Source organism: Erinaceus europaeus, chromosome 15, assembly GCF_950295315.1.
Source record: "Erinaceus europaeus chromosome 15, mEriEur2.1, whole genome shotgun sequence".
Lineage (NCBI taxonomy): Eukaryota > Metazoa > Chordata > Mammalia > Eulipotyphla > Erinaceidae > Erinaceus > Erinaceus europaeus.
This window is the reverse complement of record NC_080176.1, coordinates 59,787,746-59,815,453: the sequence shown is the minus strand read 5'-3', so window position 1 is coordinate 59,815,453 and position 27,708 is coordinate 59,787,746. Positions and strand designations below refer to the sequence as shown.

Genomic DNA, 27,708 nt, shown 5'->3' with positions numbered 1-27,708 from the left:
AACACTGAGCAAAGTAAACAAGTACTCAGCAAGGTTTGTTGGTTTAGACAGTTGCTGAAGTTCTATTGAATGCAAGGTGGGGGGGGGGGTGATCAATTTGCCAACATCCATGTCCAGCAGAGAAGCAATTACAGAAGCCAAACCTTCCACATTCTGCACCCCAAAAGTGATTTTGGTCCATACTACCAGGGGAATAAAGAACAGAGAAGCTTCTAATGGAGGGGATGGGATACAGAACTCTGGTGGTAGGAACTGTATGGACTTATACCACTGTTATCTTACAATCTTGATAATCATTATTGAATCACTTATAAAAATTTTTTAAAAAGAAAGTAAGAAAGCTTGAAACTTCATGGGATACTTCCAGCTATGACAGGGATCTGTCCTCCAGAGCAAAATCCAAACTCCTTCAGTTTACCAAGATTCAAGCTAAGGAGACAGGCAGAGCAAATTGGCCTATGTCATCTGCTAACAGGTGGCCAGCCCAGCTGCAGCTGGTCCCTCAACAGTCTTTTTCTGATGTCCTACATCAGAAATGATAACAACAACAAATGCTGGAGAGGTTGTAGGGGTAAAATAACCCTTCTGCACTGCTGGTGGGAATGTCAACTGGTCCAACTCCTGTAGAGAGCAGTCTGGAGAACTCTTAGAAGGCTAGAAGTGGACCTACCCTATGACCCTGCAATCATACCTATCCAAAAAGATTTGTGTATACCTATGTTCATAGCAGCACAACTTATAATAGCCAAAAACTGGAAGCAACCCAGGTGTCCAACAACAGACATATGGTTAAGAAAGTTGTGGTATACATACACAATGGAATACTACTCAACTATTAAGAATAATGAAGTCACCATATTCATCTCATCTTGGATAGATTTCATAGGAGTCATGTTGAGATAAGACAGAAAGAGAAGGATGAATATGCGGTGATTTCACTCATGAACAGAAGTTGAAAAAGAACAGAAGGGAAAGCAGAAAGCAGAACTTGGGCTGGATTTGGTGTATTGTACCAAAGTAAGACTCTGGAATGGGGGTAGGGGATGGAAGGAGTGTTCAGATCCTGGAACATGATGGTAGTGGAGGACCTAGATAGGGGGTTACAGTGCCATGCATAAAACTGAGAAATGTTACATATGTGCCAAAAACTATATTTTATAGTTTACTGGAAACCACTAATCCCCCAATAAAGAAAAAAGAAAAACACAAAAACAACAATAAAAAAGTCTTTCTCTGGAACCTGCCCACTTCTCTGCTCAGCCTTCTGCCCACCCCATCTCCCCCAACCCACCCCCATGATAACTAGGCCCAGTGACTGAAGAGGAGAAAAGCGCTTGGACTTAAATAATAACGATTGTATGGCCAAGATGACTGTGATAGACAAAAAAAAAAAGCAATTCAATTTTTAGCAAAAGTCAAGAGTCGAGTGTGCTTGCAGAGATGTGACTCTAGTAGGCACTTAATAAACATTTCATGGTGAAATGAACGAATGAATCAGAGTTCAACAGAGTGCATCTGTGATAAAAATATCATTAACTCTTAAGCTTTGAGGGAGAACTAGAGAGTGGGCAATCACTCCTGAAAGAGAGCCAAAAATATCAAAAGCCATTAATGGAAGTGGCTATTATTCATTCTAAGAGGTCCCTGGGGTTTTGTTTGTTTGTTTGTTTGTTTGGGGTTTTTTTTTCACAGCACAGAGCTTTGAAAAACCTTGAACAACATTCACTTTTAATATTCTACCTCTTTCTAAGTCCTGGAATTTATTTACACTGCTAGGATCAAAAGAAGAAGTAGAGCTTAGCCAGGCAAATGCAGAGCCCACCTCCTCCCTCCCCTCTCCCCCAGCTGCCATTCTCCAAGGATTTAGAGACTAGAAAGACAGTAAGAACAAGCTATGCAGCAGATAGGCAGTGACAACAGCAGCATAAGGGACGATCCCTTTTCTGGATAAGTGTGTTAGACTAAAGAACTCCGATGACACAGGAGACAACCTAAGAGCTTCCCTGAGGCCCTCAGACCTATTACTCTGGCTAGAAGGAACCCAACAGGACACCTCCAGAGCAGTCACTGGGGCACAGAGAGATAGAAATATGTACATAGTGCCCAGGGTCAGTGAGAAAGGCAGTCTGATGAGAACAGAAGTCTGTCTGTTTTGTGTAAAACGGGGTTCACTAGGAAAACACTGCTGGGTTTAGAAGCAGGCCTGTAGGATGGGATGAGCCAGGAGACTAGGGAACTTGGGACTATGATCCTGAAGAACTTACTGGTTTTACCAGGATAAGCCAATCCTACCTTGGTTCTTTTCCGGAGAGAGGCTAAAAAAATTCTGTCCTGAAGGTCCTGTTCTGCCACTATGACTTTGTGCTGGGGACCTATACAGTCAGTTTCCTCACACTTTCCTTGCCTTCCCTTTCTATGTGCAAAGTATTTGAATCATGTAGTTTCAATGCAAATCAGATTATCAACTAATTCAACTGATTTTAAATCCATGCTTGTATGCACACACACACACACACACACACATACACACACACAAACACAAACACACACAATTTTTTTCATGAGTCAGCTCAGTAGCATAAGTTTGACTTCTCCCTGTCTCAGAATACTTGTATTTCTGTTCACAGCAATGGTTCATATATCCCTGTTCTGTGGCAGCAATCACAATCTTGGTTTTCAGGAAGCACTGGTCTGGCAGGAGTGCATGCAGTTGGGCACATACATTATAGTGCACAAGGAACTGGGTCCAAGCCTCCAGTCCTCATCTATATGGAAAAAGCTTCATGAATAATGAAGCAGGGGTGTAGGTAACTTTTTTGTCTCTCTCCATTTTTCTCTGCTTCTAACCAATAAGTGAAATATATATTTTTTTAATTTTTATTTATAAAATGGAAACACAGGCAAGACCATAGGATAAGAGGAGTACAATTCCACACAATTCCCACCACCAGAACTCCATATCCCATTCCCTCCCCTGATAGCTTTCCTATTCTTTAACCCTCTGGGAATTTGGACTCAGTATTATTATGGGGTGCAGAAGGTGGAAGGTCTGGCTTCTGTAATTGCTTCCCCACTGAACATGGGCATTTACAGGTTGATCCATACTCCCAGCCTGTCTCTCTCTTTCTCTAGAGGGGCAGGGCTCTGGGGAAGCAGGGCTCCAGGACACATTGGTGGGGTCATCTGCCCAGGGAAGTCCAGTTGGCATCATGGTAACATCTGGAACCTGGTGGCTGAAAAAAGAGTTAACATATAAAGCCAAACAAATTGTTGACTAATCATGAACCTAAAGGCTGGAATAGTGCAGATGAAGAGCTGGGGCGGGTGTGGTCTCCGTTTTGGAAATAGCCAGTAGGTCTATTTTAGGTATATTCCAAGGGGTCTATGGCTTTACTAGTTTTTGCCTGATTCCTGCTGAACATGGGCATTGGCAGGTGGATCCATATTCCCAGCCTGTCTTTCTCTTTCCCTAGTGGGGCAGGGATCTGGGGAGGTGAGGCTCCAGGGCATACTGGTGAGGTTATCTGCCCAGGGAAATCAGGTTGACATCATGGTAGCATCTGTAATGTCGGTGTCTTTCTGTCTCTCTCCTTCTGCCTCCCCCCTCCCTCTTCATTTATGGCTTTCTCTAGCCAATAAATAAATAAAGAAAGAAAATTTGAAAAAAAATGAATTAAATAAAAAATAAATATTTTTAAAAGACTCAGGTTACAGAAGTTAGCTGGCACCATTTAAGGCTCACAACCCCAGTAAAGTAGGCCGAGTAAGCGTCGTCGTCCCTGCTTCCCTGATGATAGGCCTAAGGCTCACAGATGTTCACTGAAGGACTGAGGACCACTGAGCTGAGGAGGAGCGAGGACAGGATCCAGAGCAGATCTCCTCACTTAAGGTGCCATGCTCTGTACAAATATACACACCTCTCTGACACCGGGTAGGTCACCAACCTGTGCCATCCCAGCAGGATTGTGTGTCATCTGACTTGTCTTCTAAATAAGCACAGGAGGGATACAGAACCCCCCTCCTTGGGAGTCAAGCAGACAGATGGGAGCGAATGATGTCTTTGAAAAGAACACCATAGGGGGCAGGGTGGTGGTGCACTTGGTTGAGTGCACATGTTACAATGCTCAAGGACCAGGGTTGGAGTCCCTGGTCCCCACCTGCAGGGGGAAAGCTTTGTGAGTGGTGAAGCAGTGCTACAGGTCAGTCTCTCTCTCTTCCTTCTTAATTCCTTCTGGATAAGAGGAGGTATTCTGGATCAAGGAGCTATTTCGGATCAAGACATGTGTCTGCTAGTCCCAATCCCTCAGGGGATCTTTATTGGGGGTGTGGGTGGCTGCTTCCACCCACTCACACTCTCCAGTGACCCTGTCCGCTTTCCCCCTGCAGGTGGGGACCAGGGACTCCAACCTGGGTCCTTGAGCATTGTTACATGTGCACTCAACCAGGTGCACCACCACCCCACCCCCTATGGTGTTCTTTTCAAAACATTCTTTGCTCCCATCTGTCTGCTTGGGGGGGGGGGGGGTTTCTGAATCCCTCCTGTGCTCTTTTTTTCCCTCACTGGCAATGTTGTGAAACTCTTACCTGCTCTCTAGGCACCCCTTAGCCCTCCCCAGAACTCAAAAGGCAGGGACTGTCTGAGGTCAGCTCAGCCAGCTTGATCTACACTGGTTTCACATGTGTCTGCTAGTCCCAATACATCAGGGGTTCTTGACTGGGAGTGTGGGTAGCTGCTTCCACCCACTCACACTCTCCAGTGACCCTGGAAGCAAATGCTCTAAGCTGAAGAGCTAGGTAGCTCTGGGATTCTAAGCCAGACATCATTTTATTTTATTTTATTTTATTTTACTTTTTTTCCAGAGTACTACTCAGCTCTGGCTTATGGTGGTGTAAGGGATTGAACCTGGGACCCTGAAGCCTCAAACAAGAGAGTTTTTGCATAACCATTATGTTATCTATCCCCACCCTCAGAGACCATTTTAAAGGAAGTTCCTTAAATGTCATCATAAGCCCTCTTGTGGGCCTTTCAGTACCTTGCCCTCACTGGAAAGCAGCTGTGGTAGGGACTGCCCCACTCTGAAGGGAGGCTGAATCAGCCTACTCTGCCACTGGAGGAAGATTGGTCCTATAATGACTGCAGTCTAGAATGTCCCCAGCTGCAACCACTGAATGTGAGCTCAGACTGACAGAGATACAGAGGTTACACAGGCTCCTGTGCTAAATGTGAATAGATACAGGACCTGGGTCAAATCAATGGGGTTAATGGCTAATGGCATTTATATACTTTTCCCATATTTGGGAGCTACTCTCTGCCCAAATCCAGCTTTCTAGTCCAATTCTCAACTTTGACACCATCTTCCCAGATAGTATATTTAGTGCACCTGCATGTTAGATATCAGGCTCAGGCAAAAATTAGTAAAGTCATAGACCCCCCCTGGAATACACTTCCTAGGTTCTTTCCACTCGAAGACCCCTAATTTCACCTGTTCTATTCCTACTTTTAGGTTCCCGTTTATTCAACAATTTGTCCTGTTTTATATCTTACTGTCTTTTAGCTACCAAGTAGCAGATGCTACCATGATTCCATCCTGACCTCCCTGGGCAAATGACCTCACCAATGTGTCCTGGAACCATACCTCTCCAGAGCCCTATACCACTAGGGAAAGGTAGAGACAGGATGGGGGTATGGATCCACCTGTCAAGACCCATGTCAAGCAGAGAAGCAATTACAGAAGCCAGAACTCCCACCTTCTGCATCCCATAAAGAACTTTGGTCCATAACCCCATAGGGAGAAAGAATAGGGAAGTTTCCAGTGGAGAGAGGGGATGGGACACAGAACCTTGGTGGTGGAAACTGTATGGAACTGTGATCATACAATCTTGATAATCATTATTAAATAACTAATAAAATATTTTTTTAAAGTTCCTTACAGCCCAGGAAGTGGTACACAGGACAGAACACTGGTCTCTCAATCATGACTTAAAGAGTTCAAGCCCAGGTAATGGATGAGCCAAAGTGATGCTCTGGTTTCCTTTCTTTGTCTTTAATTAATACATAATCCTTTAAATGAAGTTTTTTTGTTTATTTGTTTATTTGTTTTCAGTGTCAGATGGTATCCTCTAATGGAGTAAAAACCAATTCAGGAAGTAAAGCAGTTCAGACATGAACCTCAAAAAGGTTCCATCAAAGTTTATTAACCCAAACTGCTGTGTCTGAAGGGGTATCAGAATCTAGCAGTATACTGAACAGAAGATAGTTCACCCAGCAAAGCACACAACCTGTTGTGCTGTGAGGCTCTGGAGTTGAGCCCTGACATCACACAGAAGCCCCAGTGGTAACAGTAGGGGAGCTCCACAGAAGATAGAGAAGTGCTCTGCTCTCTCTCTCTCTCTTCTCCTTGTCTGTCTGTCTCTCTCTCCCTCCTTTTCTTTCTGGAAGGAAGGAAAAAAGGAAAGAAAGAGGGAAACAGATCAGACCAGGAAGTTCAATGGTTTTGTGCATGGACACGCTCAAAGGTTCATTCCCCTACACCACAATAAAAAGGAAGAAGAAAAACCTAGCAGATGACTACATGAAAATGGAAATGGAAATGCAAAGCCAAAGGAGAATGCAGGCTGGCCTCCTTCTTGCCCCTGCCTTCAGGAAGCTCTGGCACTCTGAGCATCTGGGTGTTTACTTTTCCACACTTGTCAAGTGTTTGACTGGTCAACCTGTCTGCAAGTTAGTAAAGAGTTTGTGAATCACTAGGGTTGCTGCCTTTTAGAAACAGCTTTAGATGAATCCTGAGACTAGAGTAAAATCGATGTGATGGAGCCTTTCCTTGTTTTGTCCTGGGCCAAAACATTCTGGAAAGTTTACCAGGTTTCAGTGTGTCACTGCATAAGAATGAAATTAAGATTGTTCTGTTCCCCTCTGTACAAGAACTCAAGGATCAAACATGATTGATGTTGCAAAGACTCTATGAAGGAGGTTCCCTTTTTCTGCAGGCCAGTAGCTTCCAGGACAATAGCCAGCTCCTGCCTCCCCTAGCTCCTTCCTGACTTCACACAGTAGCTACCTAGGCAAAGGCAGTAATATCACCTCATTTTAGAAAGCACTGCACCTCTTGACAACAGCGATGTGTTAATAAAACTTTACCCTATTCTTCTGGCTGAAGCAAAACTAAAGCAACTCAAAATGCCATCGGCCCCCACCTCCACTCCCCCCAAAGTAATTTCCCATTCCTGAGCAGCAGAGAAAACAAGGCTTCATTGGCTAGGTCTGCCTTCAATAGCTTTCTGGTTTCAATTAAAACTTCAAGTCTCCAAGGAAAAAACTGGCATTCTGGGAGGCTGAGCCCCAGCCAAGTTCCAATGTCTCTTCAAGAATCCAGAAAGGATGTCCCATCATCCATCTAACCACTTCTCATCTTCCTCCTGCATATTGTATAGAAGCTCCACAGCAGAAACTGAGGCAAAACCAAAGATCATGATGGGGCCCCTAAAGAATCTGCTTTTCTATATGTACACTTTGTGCTGGAGAAGTATTGATTCAGCCCCTAATGGAATTGAACATCAAGAGAACAGCAGAAGCAGAATCAGGCAGCCAGGGGGAAGTGCCTACCTATGTATTTCTTCTTCAGACATCTCCTATCTCCTGCCTCGGTGTCACCAACCATTCTTAACTACATTCTGCAGAAATTCCAAACACTGTTTTATCTGCTTTACCCTAAAGGCTTATTTAGGTCAGGCTGTCTACAAAGTAGCTGACCAAGAACAATGCAAATAAGTAACCAGAAGCTCTCTGGGCACCCAGGAGTTATTGGTTCAGGCCAGTGGGCATCCCTTATATAATGTCCAGAACCAGTTCTGCCAGCAGGGCCATCCTATGTAACATTCTGAGGGCAACACACACAAGCTCAGATTACAGACCTCCTCTTACCCAGCCTGGCCATGCACATATAAGGCAGTTGAGCTGGTCTCCCAAACTAGAATGGCCCCCATCCTAACCCACAGGCTGCCTCTCTCAGCCACTCCCCCTTCAGCTCACTATAAGCCACCTCCTCCCCCACCTCCAGTTTGTTTATGCCAGTGACACATCTATTTTCCCTGTTAAGAGGCAAGTCAGTTTCCCTCCTCTGCTCCTAACTGTATTCACTCACCACCTCCTCCCCCAGCCCAGCTCAGGTTACCAGAGTAGCTTGCAGCTCCCACAGCCAGGTTCTAACACCAATTCAACTTCCCTAGACTAAGACATTATTATTATTATTATCACCATCATCATCATTATCATTAATGAGAGAGGTTCATTTTGTGCCAAGCAGTACTTTCAGAGTACTTGATCCCCCTACCCCTCAATGAACACACACTCTCGAGCTATAATAAGTCGTCCCTGAAGTTTGCAGCTAATCACATGCAACCATGCTCTTCTGCTGTGCCCCCAAACAGTCTATCCTGACACCCTTTTAGGAGAAGCAGCAATGCAAGGATGTACTACTGAAAACACAGTCTCTTCAAAGTCAGTGTGAAACTTATGGCTTCACTCTCGGCATCAAAGCAATCACACCTCCCTGGCCCAGGAGGATGGTGTCAGCCTCAGCAAGCAGAGGAGAGAGGAAGGAAGGGACCTGGGACAGTAGGCTGGGCACATCCTAAAAGTACTTCCAAGTTTCTCCTCCCTCAGGAGCCCCTGGGCCTATTGGCCCCGCCTCCCTGGCCCAGCCAGACACCCTCTAAAGGAAGGCATGCAAATGAAACTCTCCCAGATGGGCCAGGTTTGGGGCCAGTGTTGCAAATGTATTGGGCACAGAACACTATCCTACACCTAAGAACCCCCCCCCACACACACACACACACACAAAGAGGCATATAAAGTTTTGCAGGTGCAAAAGAGTTTGGCTGGAGCACGTGGGGTACACCCATGTGAATTAAAGTAAAGCAAGAGTACCAGATCATTTGATATGCGATACTTAGAAAAATGTCTTAATTTTTTTGAACCAAAAGATAGGAAGAAAAACAGAAAGAAGAGTAAAGGAATGAAGTGGTCTGGGAGATGACACAGTGGATAAAGCACTGAACTCTCAAGCATGAGTTCAATCCCCAGCAGCACATGTACCACAGTGATGCCTCTCTTTCTCTTCCTTTCTCATTAGTAAAAAAATAAAATATTTTTTTAAAAAATAAAGAGTAAAGGAATGAAAATGAAGGAACTAATTATAATATAAAGGAAAGATGAAATGGGTACTTTGTTAAGAATCAGGGACTGCTAGCAAAGTTCTACACAGGTGTAGCTAGTAGTGATGGAGGGGATCTGGAAAGCAAAGTAACTGTTGTAGAATTCCAGACTACAGTGCCCTCTGGGAGAAGAGTTTCTACAGGGATAGAGAAACACAAATTGCCCTTTTAGCATTAGATGTCAACCATGAGATTATCGGGACAGTTTATTTGAAGCGGAAAGAAATCGGAAATCCTTCCCTCAAAAGACCTTGTAGAACCCACACCGACAGACATAAAGAATAAACGCAGCAGCACCGCAGAATAAGAACCCCCTCCCCACAGCCCAACACCTCCAGCCTCGTCTCCTACTGCCAATTGCACAACTTTCCGACTTCCAAAGGAAATATTTCCAGTTGGATCAGATTTCAGAATTGTTGTAAACCCTGTAGGTCAGGGGGAGGAGGGGCGCCTGCCTGCGCAGAGGGGAGGGGGTACTGGAAGACAACGTTGCATTTCGGCTGTTACTTATTTTTTTAGAACCAGCATGCTCTACCGATCAGAAATCGCTATTGCTCAACAATGCTTCCATCTCAGACACCCAAAACAGCACCACCGCTATCACCATCTTGCTAAAGATAATGTTCAATCCAGTTTACCCGACTTGGTCTCTGGTGGAACTTCTCAGACAGTATTTTAGTCATAGAGATAATGGTTTGAAAGACAAAACAATAAATCGATGCTAAAGGGCTCCCTTTCCGGAGTGATTTCCCACTGGAAACCACCGAACGGGAAGCCTGTCGTAAAATTCCCAAGCCCAGGGCTCCTCTAAGAAACACACACACAATGCGTGCTTTCAGAAAAAGAAGAAAAAGAAAAAGAAGAAAGAAAGAAGAAGAAGAAGCGGAGAAGGAGGAGGAGAGGGGAGCATTCGTCTGCTTTTCAGGGAATTCCTGTCTTTTCAGAGTACCCAAGGCAGCCAGAGAGCAGGAGAATGAGACTCCTCAGATCCATTGATGAAGATTTTGAAGAGAAAGACCCACACAGAGAGCCCGCACACACCAACCTTCTCTGGCTGGACCACTTCTCCCCTGTTCTTCTCTCAATGAACGATACGTTAGATTCGGATACATTTCCCACCACCACCACCTCCAGAACCAAAAAAAAAAAAAAAAAAAATTAAATTAAAATTAAAAATCAAAGGCGGTTATACTGGAGCTCTCTAGCTCCACTTAACCTGCAAGTTATAAAGAAAGAAAGAAGAAAGAGGGGAGAGAGAAAGAGAGAGAGAGAGGAAGAAAGAAAGAAAAGAAAGAAGAAAAGAAAAAAACCCTGTCGCCTTCCTACCCCTTTCCCTCCCCCCACTCCTCTGGAGTCCACTCCATTGCCAACCCCCCCCACCCCCAGCCCTGCAGCCTGGCTGCAAGCGGCCGGACCAGGGGGGGGGGGGGAGGATGCAAAAGCCTGAAGTGTGTGTGTGTGGGGGGGGGGGAGGTCAGAGCTAAGGAAACTCAGTGAGCTCCCAGCTCTGCAGCGCTAAGCTCCCACCATCACCCCACCACCGGTGACCACAACTGAGGCAGCAGCTTTGGCCGCCCGGCCGGCAGGCACCCGCATCCCGCCCCCTCGGCCGGTCCCCCAGCTCCTCAGGTTCCCGCCGGGTGCAAAGTCGCAGCCCCAGCGCGGCCACATTAACTTTTGCATTCAGGGCGCAGCCACCGCCCCCAGCCCGAGGCGAGCGCGGCCCCGCACTGGAGGCCCCGGAGCCCCCTTGTCACTAAGCCCGGGAGATCCGCACCCCCGGAGCTCTCGGTCCCCGGTCCCCTCACACCCGGAGCCCTCGGTCCCTGCGCGTGCTCACCCGCGTCCCGGTCACTCGGCTCAGACCCCGGCTGGGCACGCTGGCCGGAGCCCCCGGAGGTTCAGGCGCGGCAACTCCATGGCGACGAGCATCTGTCAGGCGGCGGCGGGCTCGCTCGGGGGCGCGGGGGCCGCGGGGGGCGGCGGCGAGCGGAGGGCGCCCCGGACCGGCCCCGCGCTTCCCGCCCGGCGCGGCCGCCTCTAAGCGCGGTGTGCGGAGCGAGCTTATCACGGGGGAAAATGGCGTCTCCGGAGCCCGGGAGTCCTGGAGCGATCACAGCCACATCCACACGCGCGCACAAGCGCGGCGAGCCCGGCTCGGGGTAGCGGCAGCCAAAAAAAAATAAAAAAAAATACCTACGTCTCTCTCGCTCTCTCTCGCTCTCTCTCTCTCTCTCTTTCTCTCCCTCCCCCCGCCTTCTCTGTTTGTGTGTGTGTCTATTGCCGACTGCCGTGTCTCCGGCCCATGCAATCTCTCCCCTTTCTTCCAAAGCTGGCTCGCAGCTTTGCAGGAGGTGGCCGGCTAGGGCGGCGCGCAGGGCCGGGGCGCTTTTGCTGAGCTGTGCAGTTGGGGCCGCGGCGCCCGGGGGCCCTGCCCGCCCGCCCGACCGCGCTCGCTAGAGCCGCCGCCGCCGCCGCCGCCGCTCCATGGCCGCGCCCGCCCGCGCCCCCGCCGCGCCCCCACCGCCCGCCGCCCGCCGCCCGCCGCCCGCGCCCCCGGCGAGCGCTCCACTGGGGCCGACCGAGCGCTGCCTCCCGCCGCCTCCCGCGCCCTCCCAGAGCCCGGGGCCCAGCCACAGGAAGGGAGGCGGGCGGGCGGGCGCGCGCGGCTAAGGGGAGACGATGGAGGGGGGCGCCGGGCCGGTGAAGCGGGACCCGCCACCCCGCTCCCTGCCTCGAAGGACGGCTCGGGACTGGAGCCCCGCTGCGTCCGCTGGAACCCGGGGAGGCGCAGCCAGGGGAGGCGCCCTGGGGAACCGGAGAGCCCCCTCCGCGCCGCGCCGCGCCGCCCTCCGCCCTCTCTGAGGGGATTCCAGGGGCTTTCGATCCGATCAACAGCAGGAGGGGGTGATTTCTGGCCCAGGAGGGAGAAGGCAAACAGTTGGTGAAGGCCGCTGGGGACCCCCCCCCTTCCCGGTTCCCCTCCCCACTCCCGCGCGCCCCTGCGTCCCTCGCGGCCCGGTGGCTCCAGCGCGCCCAGACTGGGCGCCTCTTCCCGGGCTCAACACCGCCGCTGTCCGACACAACAGGAGCACTGTCGCCGAGCAGAGCCCAAGCCTCATCTCAAGCCTTTCCAAACTCGCTGCATTCTTTTTATTATTATTTTTTTCCAACCTGCTAATGACATTTCACTTTAGGAGGGGGCAATATGTGTGTGTGTGTGTGTGTGTGTGTGTGTGTGTGTGTGTGTGTGTGTGTAGTGTGGACTGCAGAAATGAGACCTCTTGGGGCAACTCCATTGTATCCTCCAGCAACAGAGTTCCTTGGCAATAGTGCTTTATTACAGGATGTAGGACTACCACCAATTCCAGAGGTTCCCAAGACTTCCGAGTGGAATTTACTCAGAACTCCAGTTTGGAAAGGGATCCCTGCCTTTTGCTATCGGTTGTGTGAGTTTTGAGTCATTTTGAGTGAGGAAGGAATAATATTTGGTAATAATTCCGAGTAAGGAAAGAGGGAATGTGTGCCCAACCAACATCATCACACTTTGACCACCTGGCTTGGCTGGCAACTGGCTTGAATTTTGTTTGTAACTTCTATGCTTTAATTACTCTTTTCATAAGAATGCTCCAGTGAAGTGGGGCAAGAGGGACCAAGCCAAAGAATCCCTCGCCCAATGCCCACCCATCCATGTCCCTGGATGTAGTACAGTCTGATTCGGAACACATTCCCCCATTCTTACTATATGTTTCCATCCCAAATGGAATGTAAACAAACACAGACTCTCCCTCTTCTGTTCATTACAAGGTGTTGATTAGAGCACACCTTAGTAGGTCTTCTGCTACCCTTTATGTTAAAGTGATGTGAAGACTGGGAAGGCCTCTTTTAATTTGAACAGAAAATCAAAATCAACAGGACATAGGAACTGATGATAGAAGAAGAAATCAAGATTCAAAATATTTCAAAACAATCATTCTCTTTCATCAGATGACCTTCGACAATTTGTGTGCCCGCCTTATGTGTTAACATTCTCTTTGAAAGTCTAGAGAGGATAAGCAGCATTTAAGTCCCTCTCTACACTCTTCATATGGAGCAAGTGGGACCCCAGAAATAATGGGGCTTCCTCTGAGCCTATGACTTGCAAGTATCCAGTATGCCAGAACTAATATTTGTTGCCCAAGCCCTTTCTCCTCTGTAAAGTCAGCATTTCTATAACTTACGCTCTTTCTGTTGTGTTTCTTCAAAGAAGCACATGCCTTTTTAACAACCCACCATGAGAGAGGATAAAGCTGTCTACAGAATCACAGTACACCTGGGAACTGTGTCAAACACCATCATCTTAAAGATGAAAAAAACAGGTCCTCTGTGCCACCACATTAACTCAAAGTCGACAATTCTCTGTGTCCCTTAACTTTTCACTCAGTGTGCCTTCCTTATATGTAGCCCGTCTCTCAGTCATGAAAATGAGAGGTGGCAAATGGGTCCTCTCTCCATAATGTCTATAGGTACATGTACAATAGGGTTCTACATTATCAGTCTTATGCATTTGGGTCTTATTACATATAGCATGCACTGCAAGTATTTTGTATACATTACCAATTTTAAATATGTAAAACATAAAATGTTAATATTGGGGGGACAGAGATAGTATACCCTGCTAAGCACAGATAGTCCTATGCACAATGATTTGTGTAAGGACCAGGTTCGAGCCCCCAGTCCCCACCTGTGGAGGGGGGATGATTCACAAGTGATGAAGCAGGTCTGCAGGTGTCTCTCTTTCTCTCTCCCTCTCTATCTCCCCCTCCTCTCTCAATTTCTCTCTGTCCTATCCAACAAAATAGAGGGGGGAAAGTGGCTGCCAGGAGCAGTGAATTCATAGTGTCAGCACCAAGCCCCAGCAGTAGCTCTAGAAGCAAAATAAAATAAAATTCTCTCCATCTTTGATCTTAGAACACAAGAGAGTCCCTGCAAGTGGGAGCACAGTGGGAATAGTAAGAGTAGTGTGTGAAAGTTGCCATGAAGTGTGTGGTGTGTGTGTGTGTGTGTGTGTGTGTGTGTGAGAGAGAGAGAGAGAGAGAGAGAGAGAGAGAGAGAGAGAGAGAGAGAGGTATTCAGGGAAAATAGGAGCTATTGATAGTTGGCTTAATTCTGCTCTGGGAATCATAACAGGCCCCCAGTCAGCCCAGGTAACAGAATAGGCAGAGCTCAGTCTGTTTTAATGGAAAACATTGTGATGGGACCCAAACAAAGAATAGCTCATCTGACATAGTAGCAAGCTTTCTGTCATGAGAAGTATTCCTGAAAAGTTTGGGTGACATTCTTGCTCTGTTTTTTTTTTATTAGTGATTTAATACTTATTTTCAAAATTATAACATGGCTATAATTCACACTGTTCCCACCATCAAATTATTCCCTTCACTGGAAACTGCAATAGTTCTCTCAAGGTCACAGATAAGGCTTGGCTATTATTTCTGTAGCTATCTGTCAATATTCACCTACATCTGTCCAGTTTTTCCTATGGTGACACCTTCTCTTCCTTTCTAAGTCACACTTCTACCCATTGCTACTTCTATTGGATAGAGACATCCAGATATCAAGAGGGAAGGAGGAGGTAGAGAGGGAGAGAGACAGAAAAACACCTGCAGTCCTGCTTCACCACTTGTGATGCTTTCCCCCTGCAGTTGGGGGCTTTAACCCAGGTCCACTGTAATGTGTGTGCTTAGCCAGGTGCACCACCACCAGGTACCCTCACTGATTCTCCCACCTCTGAAGTTGCATCATTTCTTTCTCTTTCTCTTGGAAGTAAGCTAGTTCCTTCCCCTCTTGATTACTCCCAGCCCAGCCCCACTTGACTTCCCCTGATGCTCCAGTGGTTGCTATGCAACAAGGAGCAAAAAAACATGACTGTCCCAGTATGGGAATTCCAGGTGTGACAGTGAGTGAATGGTAGGGTTCAGAACTTTTGCCTTCCTAGCTGCAAGAAATTCACTAAGGGAAACTTTCTTGGCACCTGGCTCCTCCTGAGGACCCTCCAAGAGAGTGGTTGCACTACTTGAAAGGGAAAAAAAGTGAGGGCAGTATTCTCCAGGATTTACATTTTTGGTTCCCTGGCAGATTATTTATGTAAGTATTTATGTCACTAGAGATTTCAGGATGCCCTGGATCTTTAGCTCCATTTGGATAGCTCCCATTTCCTAAGTCACAGATACACAGGAGCCAAAGGGAGAACCCAGGGGAGTGGCAAGAGAGCTACAAGCACTGTCCCTCCTCCCCAGGAGTCTACCTGTGGGATAGGAGGCAGGGACCAGCACAGAAAGGAGCCTGGGGAAAGAATTGTTTCAATTACAAGAGAGGATGCCTGGGAAACCTCGTGGAAGATGGAGAGAGGAAATGTGGTCAAGTCTCTTGGGAGCTGGCAAGTTGCCAAGCGGTTCCACTCTCCCCTAACAAGGTCACAATGATTTTCCTGTGCTTCTCTGTCTGTTCCATTTTGTACAAAAATATGGATGTTGATACTTGACTTGAATTTGCCCCATCCTAAGAAAAGCCAAGCAGGTGACCCAATATCATGTTCCTCATTTGATAAAGAAGCCTCTCTCTCTCTCTCTCTCTCTCTCTCTCTCTCTCTCTCCTCTTTCTCTCTCCCTCCCTCCCTTCCTCTGTCTCTTCCATTCTTATTTACTTTTTAATTCGACAGAGAGAAAATGAGAGAGAAGGGAAGATAGAAAGAGAGAGATGCTAGATAGATAAAGACACCTGCAGCACTGCTTCACCACTTGTGAAGCACCCCACCTCTGCAGATGGGGACCAGGTGCTTCAGCCTGGGACCTTACACAAGATAATATGTTCACTCTAGCAAGTGCACCACAGCCTGCCCCCCAGTGGACCTGCTTCTTAGCCAGTGGGTTAATACTAAATTCAGACTGATTCACTCCTTGTCACTTGGTAGGTAGGCTGCTCATGCCAGTGCACCTAGTAATAATAGTGTCTTGCATTCTGGCATTATTAGATGGATCTTCAAATAAGTCACTTGTTTCTAGCCCAATTGCAAATGATTTGGCACCCTGACTATAGAACTGAGACAAACTGAAGTTGCACAGCCATTAGTGAGTGAAACTGCGATTTAAAGTCTAGCTATCTGACTCCAGGGCTCATACTCTTATCCACTGCTCCAAACAGATGCTTTGCTACACTGCTACTTTGCCAGAAAGCAGTACAGAGACACCTGGATGCTTCTTAATGTCACCACTTTAGAACTCGTTGGATGAGCTTGTTGGTGTTTGTCTTCAATGAAAATCAATCACAGTAACACTGAAACTTTGAATTATGGAACTGGCAGGTATACTCGAGATCATTTGGCCCAAACAATTCATTTCAAAGATGAGGAAAAAATAATACACAATCTGAGAACCAGAAGAATAAACTGACCTTCCTAACCTGTCACACCGGTGACAATGCCAGGTTTAGAAATGAACACATTGGTCTACAATTCCAAGTCCTTTCTATTATACTTCACAGCTAGGCCTTGATTATACCCTCAGCAGGTCAATTCAGACCAGGAAAAAGAAGAAAAAAAAAAAAAAAGAGAGTTCAGCAAATAGACACCAGAAGCCTTCAAAAGATGGCTATTTAGACACAGTTTCTTTGAGGAGATAATTTAGTTTACACTTTTGTAATTATCCACTTCACTGGATTGTGGCACAAAGGAAAGAAATTCAGGTTGAATGTGTCACAGGCTAAAATGCAGCAATTGCTCAAATTTTATCTTGTAATAAACTGATAGTAAGAATAGAGAGAAAAATTCAAAGGCATATATTCTGGAAGCTTAAGAATAAACCAAAAGTAGGACCAGGAAGAGATGTCTGATCAAATGATGAGATATCATGCACAAGGACCTGGTTTCAAGACCCCATCCTAAACTTTAGGGGTAAAACTTCATAAGCAATGATAAAAAGGCTTCAGGTATCTCTTTTTCTCCCTATGTCTCTCCCTTCTATAAAGAAAAATTATGGTTACTGGGAATGGTGGAGTTCTCATGCAGGTACAGTGCCCTATCAATAACTCTCATAACATAAAAAAAGAAGAAACCAAAAGTATTAAGTTATATAAACAGTACCACTGAAATTAGATGTTATTTTTTGTAAAATAAAATCAATTATTGTAATGTCATATAAATACTTACAGTGAAATATATGGGAAATATATATCTAGTCATCCACCGATCCATTCATATTGAAAGCCACAGGATTTAGGGAAAAATAGGGTTCCAAGAAAAAGAGAAAACCAAGCTAAATCCAAACACTGGAGTCTTCCACAATCCAGAGAGGAGCTCAGAATCTTTAGTTTCAGGTCTACAAAAAAGTTGATTGAAGATGATTCTGAACTTGGTTAGACAAGATGATCTACAACAACGTGCACTTTTGCTTTTCCATATGCTCCATTAATTTTGTCAAGAGAATTGACTTCTAGAAGCCTCACATAGTAAAGTAAGTGAGTAAATTTCCATATAGACAATATTATGGGCACCCACAATTATATTTCTTTTGCCAACCTGTATCACATATTACTTACTTAAGATGAAAAGAAACTGTTTAACAGAAAGATTGTTCATTGGACCCCAAAGCTTTATTCAATCCAATTATACATGTCTGTATGTCTGTCACTCTTCAGCTTGTGAGGTCAACTCTTTCTCTATAATCAATGAGATAAAGTATATAAAGCATTGGATACAGTGACTGACAAAGATGTTGTCACACAGACAAATGGTGATGATGACCTTCTCCAGGTCACTCAAATCTCTGTTTCTAAGGACACATCATTTGTTTTTCCCCTCCAGGGTTGGCCAGCACTTCGAGAATCCACTGCTCCTTGTGGCCATTGTATTGGACAGGACAGAGATAAACTGAGAGGAGGGGGTGATAGGGAGAGAGAAAGACCTACAGACCTGCTTCACTGCTCCTGAAGTGTTCTCCTTGCAGGTGGGGATCCACTTGCACCCCAATCCCTGTTTGATCCCTTGTGTTTAATTCTATGTGTGCTTAACTGGGTGCACTACAGTCATTCTTTGGAGATTATTACTCTCCAGGCATGTGGTACATAACACAATTATATCAACTAGTTTGAAAGAACAAAGGAGAAAGTCAATGAGCAAATAAATTAAATTTATTTTGTTTAACTTTCATTATAAAACATTGGCATGGGAGTCTAGCGGTAGCTCAGCATGTTAAGCACAGGTGGCACAAAGCACAAGGACCGGCATAAGGATCCCAGTTCAAGCCCCTGTATCTCCACCTGCAGGGGGGTCGCTTCAGAGGCGGTGAAGCAGGTCTGCAGGTGTCTATCTTTCTCTCCCCCTCTCTGTCTTCCCCTTCTCTCTCCATTTCTCTCTGTCCTATCCAACAATGATGACATCAATAACAACAACTACAATACAACAAGGGCAACACAAGGGAATAAATAAATAAATAACATTGGCATATTTAAATACTATTATAGTATAAATAAGGCTATCTTCCCAAGGAAAGTGGTGAATAATCTTTTTTAAATTTTTATTTATTTTCCGTTTTGTTGCCCTTGTTTTATTATTGTAGTTACTATGATTGTTGTCATCATTGTTAGGACAGAGAGAAATGGAGAGAGGAGGGGAAGACAGAGAAAGAAAGAGAAAGATAGACACCTGCTGACCTGCTTCACCGCCTGTGAAGCGACTCCTCTGCAGGTGGGGAGCCAGGGGCTCAAACCAGGATCCTGACGCTGGTCTTTGAGCTTCATGTCACATGAGCTTAACCCACTGTGCTACCACCCGACTGACTCCCTAATCTTTTTTTTTTAACATAAAACTGGTTGGAGGCAGTTATATTGCTTATCTAAAGATTCATATACTTAATAGCTGTGCCAGGACCGGTGTGAAAAGGATTAGAGCTGAATGTTGTATCTGCTCAGGTTTGGCAGACTTGAAAAGGAAACCACCTCAAAGGTTTGGATTAGCCATTTAACAGTGCAGGCTCCTCCGAGTGATATCTTTATCCTTGTTGAGTCTCAAGTACAATAAAAGACAAAAGATGGAGCCGGGCTGTAGCGCAGCAGGTTAAGTGCAGGTGGCGCAAAGCACAAGGACCGGCATAAGGATCCCGGTTCGAACCCCGGCTCCCCACCTGCAGGGGAGTTGCTTCACAGGCGGTGAAGCAGGTCTGCAGGTGTCTATCTTTCTCTCCCCCTCTCTGTCTTCCCCTCCTCTCTCCATTTCTCTCTGTCCTATCCAACAACGACAACAACAATAATAACTACAACAATAAAACAACAAGGGCAACAAAAGGGAATAAATAAATAAAATAAATATTAAAATAAAAAAATAAAAAAAATAAAAATAAAAAAAATAAAAAAAAAGACAAAAGATAAAGCCTCATGTGTGCCCTTAGGTGGGCAGAGCACACTGGCAGTATAGCCAAGGCATCAACCCCCTGCATGTAGCCTTTTAGTACTTGGCTCATGACCTTGGAGAGAGAAGAGGCTGTCAGAGTACATCAGGCACCTAGAACTGGCAGAGGGAGACCAGGCAAGGCAGGTCATTAGTAATGGTGGTTGTAATAGAGTCTATCTATATTGTGCAGGGGCCAGGTGGTGGTGCACCTGGTTAAGCCCTCACATTATAGTGAGCAAGGACGCAGGTTTGAGCCCTTGGTCTCCACATGCAGAGGGAAAGCTTCATGAGTGGTGAAGCAGGATTGTGGGTATCTCTCTGTCCCTTTCCCTCTCTAATTCCTCCTGCCCCCTCTCAATTTCTCTCTATCACTATCCAATAATAAATACATAATTTAATTTTTTAAGAAAGAGTCATACCCCATAAAAATATTTGGTTCATAATCCCCGAGGGATAAAGAATAGGGAAGCTTCCATTGAAGGGGACAGGATAGAGAACTCTGGTGGTGGGAATTGTACCCTTCTTATTCCACAATCTTGTTGATCATTATTAAATCACTAATAAAATAAAAAGGGGGTTCCTCTGCACACTGCAAAAAAGAGCAGTGAAAGTAGAGAAAGTACCTCTGGGTCTGAAGTTCTCCTGGAAAAGTCTGGTCTCTGACAGTAAGTTCTATAAAGCAATCAGTACAAGAAGTGACTCTCCAGACAAGAAAACCAACTACTTAATAGCATTGGGGCAGGTTAGAGGACGGCAGTACTACTTGCAACTACTTGCACCATGACCAGTTCTAAGCATCACCCTAAATATGTTCAAAAGGAGAACAAAGACACTACTTAGTTCTTAGTTCTTTTGTGAAAAATCAATTTTTTCACAATTTAAAATTAGCACTTTAATTTAGCCACTGATCGATTATTACAGAGTTCATGGATAAAGGTTTTGATTCTTTTTTAATTTTAATTTTATTAGTGATTTAATGTTGTTAAATAAAAAATGTTTTGATGTCTGGAATGGGGTGGAAGTTTTATGTGGACATCAATTTGTCCATATTGTGCACAGTGTGAGGAAGTCCCCCACAGGAGAATTGAGGGGCAAGGAAGTTAAGTTATGAAAGGTTCTCTTGGAATGGCTGGGGGGAATAGCTCAACTGATTCAGCATTGAACTTGCATGTCCTGGCTTCCTGGCTCAATCTCCAAAGACATATGTACCACAATAGTTCTCTGCCATGTCTCCTGCTCTTTCTTTCTGTCATGTGAAACTCTCTCATATGTGATAATGACCTCGCTAAGAAAAGTTATTGTGTATTAGGACACAGCTTTCACTCAAGGTCTTTTATTTAGTTGAATTAATTGCAATAGATAAAGGAAAATTCATGCACAGAATTCTATCACTAGTTTGAATAAAGTGTTATATCTTCCGCTTCAGTGCCTACATCAGATGCTCAGTTGTTTAGTTCTTAATTACATTGAAGAGGGGTTGCCAGAAATATGAAGTCTTATCTGGCCACACACACTAAGACCTGGGAGACTTTGCTCTTGCTGGGAAGGAGACTGGAGTTGAAGAGTAGACCAGTTTGGGACAGTCAAATGTTTTGGCTAAGAGAGGCAATGGGTGATTTAATTACATTCTATCATGTACTTAGCAGATTATTTGCAGCCTCTATGCAGGTCCCTCCAAACCCTGGTATGTTGCTGATATTCCCAGGCTCTTTCATCTTTTATATTTCTCAGTCAGAAGAATAGAATTTAAGGTCACACACACACTGTTTCATTCATATTTATAATACTCTCTTCTTGATGGGTATGGTGACTCCTTAGGAAAATGCAGTAAGATGTTGAGAGGTCTAGGAGACTTTACTGGGGATTTGAGAAGTTCAGTATAGCTTTCTTTAGCCAAACTTATGGGAAAGAAGATATTATAGTTTGGCTTCATCAAGGATGCAATGCATACCCCCAGGTTTCTACATGAAATTCTTAGTGGCTCTCATCTTAGTCACTTTATTATACCATGAGACACCACCTCTCTTCTCTGGGAATGCCATACACCAGAAAGAACAGTAACAACAAAAGGGAAACTAAAAACTGATGAGGCCTGACAGCAACAGAAAACATTTCTGTCCTGCATCTTATCTTACCACCTTTCAGCCACCAAGTTACAGACGATGGCTACCATGATGCCATCTTGACTTCCCTGGACAGACAACCTCACTGATGTGTCCTAGGCTCTACCCCACTAGGGAAAGATAGAAAAATGCTGGGGGGGGGCATGTATCCACCTGTCAAAACCCAAGTCCAGCAGACAAGCAATTACAGAAGCCAGAACGCCCACCTTCTGCACCTCTAAAAGAATTTTGGCCCATGATCCCAGAGGGGGAGAAATATTAGAGGAAGATGACCAAAGGGCTCTGAACTCCAAATTCTCTAGGACCTGGAGAGAGAAGAAGGAAAAAAAAGGTATTTGGAAGTAGTAATAGGTTTAAGTGTGACTTAGAAAGGAATAGAAGGCAGGACCACAGAAAAAAGTGGGCAAATATGTGTAAGTATACATAGATAATTAAAAGTAACAGTCAACCTGTATATGTGACCTTGAGAGAATTACTACAGTTTCCAGTGGAAGGAATCAGGGTACAGAAATCTGGTAGTGAGAACAGTGTGGAAATACACCCCTGTTACTTTTTAAATATTTTGTAAACCAATATTAAATTACTAATAAGAAAAGAAAGTGTGTCTTATAATTTAAATTGGTTTGGGGATTCTCTTTACTCACTGCCTTTTCCCAGTTACTCAAGGATCTTTGTCATGGTAGCATTCCAGGATTCTGGTGCCCCAGGATACTGCCTGGGAAGTAGAATCAAAACCTATGAGAGATACTATTCCAACAAATTAAAATTGCTACTGTCAAAATGACCAGAAACAATTAGACATGAGAAGGATGTGAGGAAAAGGGAACTTTTGAACACTGTTGATGCAAATGTAAATTGATCTAATGTTCACATTTTATGCTTTAAATTCATGGGTATTTATAAAGCAAGTAAGGCTAGGTGAAAGGAGAAGTTTTTAGAATGACTAAGGGAATGGAAAGTGAGTTGCCATGCTGCCCTTGGTCTTGGGACAAAGACTGATATATGGTGTATTATAGAGATATATGGTATTATAGAGACTGACTTGAATAGAAAAAGAATTCTGAATTCTCCCAATTCATTTGCAACTCAGGGAAAACTTAGAAAGAGAAGTTTTGCAAAGTCATGAGGCTTTGCCTCTGACCTTTAACAAGTTGCATCGTCAATGGCCTGCACTGCTTTTGAGATTCAGTTTTCTCTTATGTAGATAATATCTGCCCTCATCATGGCTGTGAAGTTGAAATAGCCAAGCACAGCAATACAAGTTCCCCACATTGTTCATTTTTCCACCTGAGGACAATGTCTCATCTCACTCAGAAGCCACTGTGATCACCCACCTGCCAGGAACAGGCAAAGGAATGGGTGCTGCTGTCAGGAGTTTGTAGCACAGTTCTGAGGCTGGAACATGCAAGATAATCATCTTTAAACCTGACATTGTGGGGAAGGCTGCCTTCTCTCTGGGCACATCTAAGCCTTTGCCAGAGACAGGATGGAGTAGATGTCCCCATGAGGTTTCATGTGTCCTATAATTGTTTGCACAGTGAGCTTCCCCTTTGCTGTTTTGTTCAAGTCGCTGCAGCAGTTCTGACCCAGTTTAGCTGTGACCATTTCTTTCTTGCAAAAATGAAGCTCAGAGGAGACCAGGGCTAATGTGCTTCTTCCCTATCTGGCCTAATGTTTGTCCACCTTCTCCTAGCTTCTGATCACCTTAGAGTAAGAGCCCAACTTTATCTAAGTTCTCTCAGTAGCTAGTATGGATTGAATCTCAGTTCTTTAATCTGTGCTTGTCACTGGAAAATGAGTTAATTCGTTATTATTTGCAGCAAGTAGTTGTGTACCCAGTGTGACAAGCAGGGCCGCATACGATTTCCTTATTGACCTCCACCGTGCCTTCTGTTTTCAGGTGAGTCACTTCAGAGCCACAGCTGAAAATATATGATCACCTAGGTAAGACTACAGGGTGGGGCCATTTGCATGTTAACATATAGGCTTAAATGGTCATGAGTCAAGCTGTGTGTACTACTGGAGACTTGCAAGTCTGGCAGAAAAAAACGAAGATACTAGATGAGAGAAAGGAATGAAGACTTCTAGATTTAGAACTCAGACCCAAATGAGTCTCTACTACGAGGCCTGTGGAGGAGCCAGTATCAACATCAGCCAAAGGTTTGTAGAGGAAAGGGCCTAAAGGCACCATGATAGTGGATAATTCCATTGGTGAAAATGTGGACAAATACTCATTTCTTTATCCGTCACAAGAAAACTCTTAACTATGCTCTGTTAGAATTTGAAAGTTTAGATTTCTCTGATTCCATGCCTGACATTTTGTAGTTGAGGATGGAAGCAGGGTAACTATCCTTTTTTTTTTTTTTTTTTTTTTTTTTTTAGTAAAAAAGAGTCCTACATCTCAAGATTGAAGTTGAGTCTGTTGCCTGTTTCAGTTCCTAGTGACCTAATGCAATGGGACCCTCAGTCATGATGGTGGAAAGGACCTAGGTTCAGGTTAGACACCTATTAGGGAGAGATGAGAAATTGTACCCATATGCCAACAACTGTGCCATAAACCATGAACTTCCCAATGAAATAATAAAAGGGAAAAATTAAAAGAAATCTGTAGTTAACTGACACCGTATCTTATATCAGTTTTTTGTTCTATGTAAGCATAAGTGGTTGGGATCACCTTGATCAGAGAATTCTGGTTTTAAATATTTTACCAGCTATCACAATAGTAGCTGTTTATATGAATTCAAAACTCTATTTTCTGTCTGAAAACAACTATCTAAGAGCATGCTTTTTCTGTTCTTTTTCCTTTTATCTTGTCCTCCTCCTCCTTCTTTTTGCCTCCAGGGTTATCATTGAAACCAGGTACCAGCACTACAAATCCATTGTTACTGGTGGCCATTTTTTCCATTTTGTTGAATAAGACAGAGAGAAATGGAGGGGTGGAGACAGAGAAAGAGTGACCTGCAGACCTGGTTGACAGCTTGTGAAGCACCCCCCCCCCACACACACACACACACACAAGAGGGGAACCTGGGACTCAAACCTGGATCCTCACATGGGCCTTTGCATTTAATACTATGTGTGCTTAACCACTGTGCCACTACCCAGCCCCCAAGTGTGTTTTTTTTCTCAATTGTACTGGTTTGGTCCACCAGGTTATTTTAGCCAGTTTCTCACTGGATAAGGCAACCCAAGTCAATATGATCAATTGATCTAATTTATGCAAGGCATGAGCTGGAGGTCTAACATACATACCAAATACCCAGACCTCTCAAGTTAAGTTATGCCATGGACTAAATGAGAGTGGAAATGATGACTTAGTTAATAAGTCAACGAATGTACTGTCAGGATCAAGTCAGGTTGTGACAGTTAGAGTCTTCTGAAAGTTAAAGTGTTGTGTAGGGAGCAATTGCTTTTGTCAACAGACTCACCATGGCATCAATTAAGATCAACCAACCAGGCTTCAGAAGGAGAGAACTGGTTTAAGGATCATCCCTGGTGTCCAACTTGCCACTTTTCCCCATTTTTACTCCTGTTTTGCTCTGGAAATATTGCAAGTGATTTTCATCTGATTTAGGAAAGTAATGGAGCAAAGAGACTCTGTAAACATAAAGAATACAAAGGGAAACATTATGTGTGTGTATAAAAGAAGAGAAATAAAACCGGGAGAAAAACTTTACAGTGTGTCTCCAAAGGATTATAAAATTAGTGGATGAAGGGTATGTTGTTAGGTTTTTATATTTGCATTTTGCCAATGGAAAGCCTCATAATATTTTTACTGTATTTTTAGACATGACTTTTCTGTTTGTCATGTGGATTGAAGCTGCATTTCCAGAACTGGGAAATGCTAAAGAAGGAGTCCATCCCAAGGATGGGAAGAAGTCTGCAGTGAGATGGGCCTCTTTCTTCAGCATCTTGCTCGGCTATAGAGCTGAGCAGGTATGGGGCATCAGGGCAGATTGCATTGTTCACACCTGGGATTTTTACCTATGTGGCAACAATTATACTTACTATAAACCATTACCCCCAATTCTATGTGTGTGTGACCAAAATAGACCCAATAAATCAACATGTTGGAAATTAAAAAGGAATTCAAGCCAAACAAAATCTTGGACTGGAGAAACTGTAGTTAGCCACATGGAACATACTTGCTGTGTTTGTGGTTATGTGCAAGCCTTAGCACCAGTTTGGAGTGGTTCAAGGATCAAAGGAAGCTGAGGTAATATGATGTCATTCCCTTTCTGGTTCTCTATCTGAATCAAGAAAAGGAAACTCACCAGGGAAATTGTACATGTGTGAGGTCCTGACTCTGCAAAGTAGACAGATGGATAAAGAAATCTTAATTCAGATTGGAGCTATTGATTCCAATTTTGATGCCTAGTCCTCACCACTTAATTTTGTTTCTAGTGATTTTGTTCGTTGTGTCAATATTTAATACATATGTAAAATAATTTTTATCTCTTAAAAAGTTGGTAAATTTGTCAAATTTGCAATGATTCAGTTTGTGCCAGAAATGTTCATATTTTGATGTCTCTTTTTGTCTTTCTCAATTTCTCCCTGTCCTATCCAATAAAATACAGGGAAGAAGGAGAGAGAAAGAGAAATGCCTGTGTATCTGCTTCATCACTCACGAAGCATATCCCCTGCAAGTGGGGAATGGGGGCTTGAACCCTTGTCCTTGACTAGGGTAAGATGTGCACTTAACTGGGTGTACTATGGCCTGGACTCCTATATTTTGATGCCTTTCCCTTCCCTTCCATATTCAGAGACAAGGTTTCTAGAAGGTAATTAATTATCAATGAGATCATAAAGGTCGGCCTCTAACCTGAAGAGATTAATGTCCTGATGTCTTTATGAGACAGGGAGTAGGTAAGTGTCACCTTCTACCCACCTACTCGCTCTCTTTCCATGATGTAAGGGGAAAAGATTGCCATATGCAAGCTGAAAAAACAAACAAACAAACAAACAAAAAACACTCTAACTGGGAGTTGGGCAGTAGTGCAACTCCTGTGGCACAAAGTGCAAGGACCAGCCTAAGGATCCCAGTTCGAGCCCCCCGGCTCCCCACCTGCAGGGGAGTCGCTTCACAAGCAGGTCTGCAGGTGTCTACCTCTCTTTCCCCCTCTCTGCTTCCCCTCATTTCTCCATTTCTCTCTGTCCTGTACAACAACAACAACATCATTAACAACTACAACAATAAAACAACAAGGGCAACAAAAGGGAATAAATAAATATTTAAAAAAGAAACACTAAAATAGGACTACTAACTATCTACAAAATGGAGAATCCCAACTCTTCATATGAACCATTCCAGCCTTTAGGTTCATGATTAGTCAACAATTTGTTTGGCTTTTTATGTTAACTCTTTTTTTAGGCACCAGGTTCCAGATGCTATCATGATGTCAACCGGACTTTCCTGTACAGATGACCCCACCAATGTGTCCTGCAGCCTCGCTTCCCCAGAGTCCTTCCCCACTAAGGAAAGAGAGAGACAGACTGTGAGTATGGATCGACCTGTCAACGCCCATGTTCAGCGGGGAAGCAATTACAGAAGGCAGACCTTTCACCTTCTGCAACCCACAATGACCTTGGGTCCATACTCCCAGAGGGATAAAGAATAGGAAAGCTATCAGGGGAGGGGATGGGACACAGAGTTCTGGTGGTGGGAATTGTGTGGAGTTGTACCCCTATTATCCTATGTTTTTTTGTCAGTGTTTTCTTTTTATAAATAAAAATTAAAAAAAAAAAATCACTCATCCAGAACCACATTGACTGACACCTGAATTCTGCTCTCCCTGGCTCAAAAACTATAACAGATTATTTCTTTTCCTCTTTCTTCCTTCCTTCCTTCCTTCCTTCCTTCCTTCCTTCCTTCCTTCCTTCCTTCCTTTCTTCTTCCCTCTTTCTCTCTCTCTTTCTTTCTTTCTCCTTCTTTCTTGTTAGTGTTTTACTTTG

The 27,708-nt window shown here is 44.5% G+C and overlaps 1 protein-coding gene across 3 annotated transcripts in view; it reads right to left on the bottom strand.

The window, feature by feature from the left end:
• Nucleotides 1–11,728, bottom strand: part of SETBP1 (SET binding protein 1) — a 467,429-nt gene extending 455,701 nt beyond the window's left edge. For all 3 annotated transcript variants that reach the window (XM_060173802.1, XM_060173804.1, XM_060173803.1), the window contains exon 1: nt 11,054–11,728. The gene's annotated coding sequence lies outside the window, so the exon portion shown is untranslated. The remainder of the gene's footprint in view (nt 1–11,053) is intronic.
• Between the last annotated feature and the right edge of the window lie 15,980 nt (nt 11,729–27,708).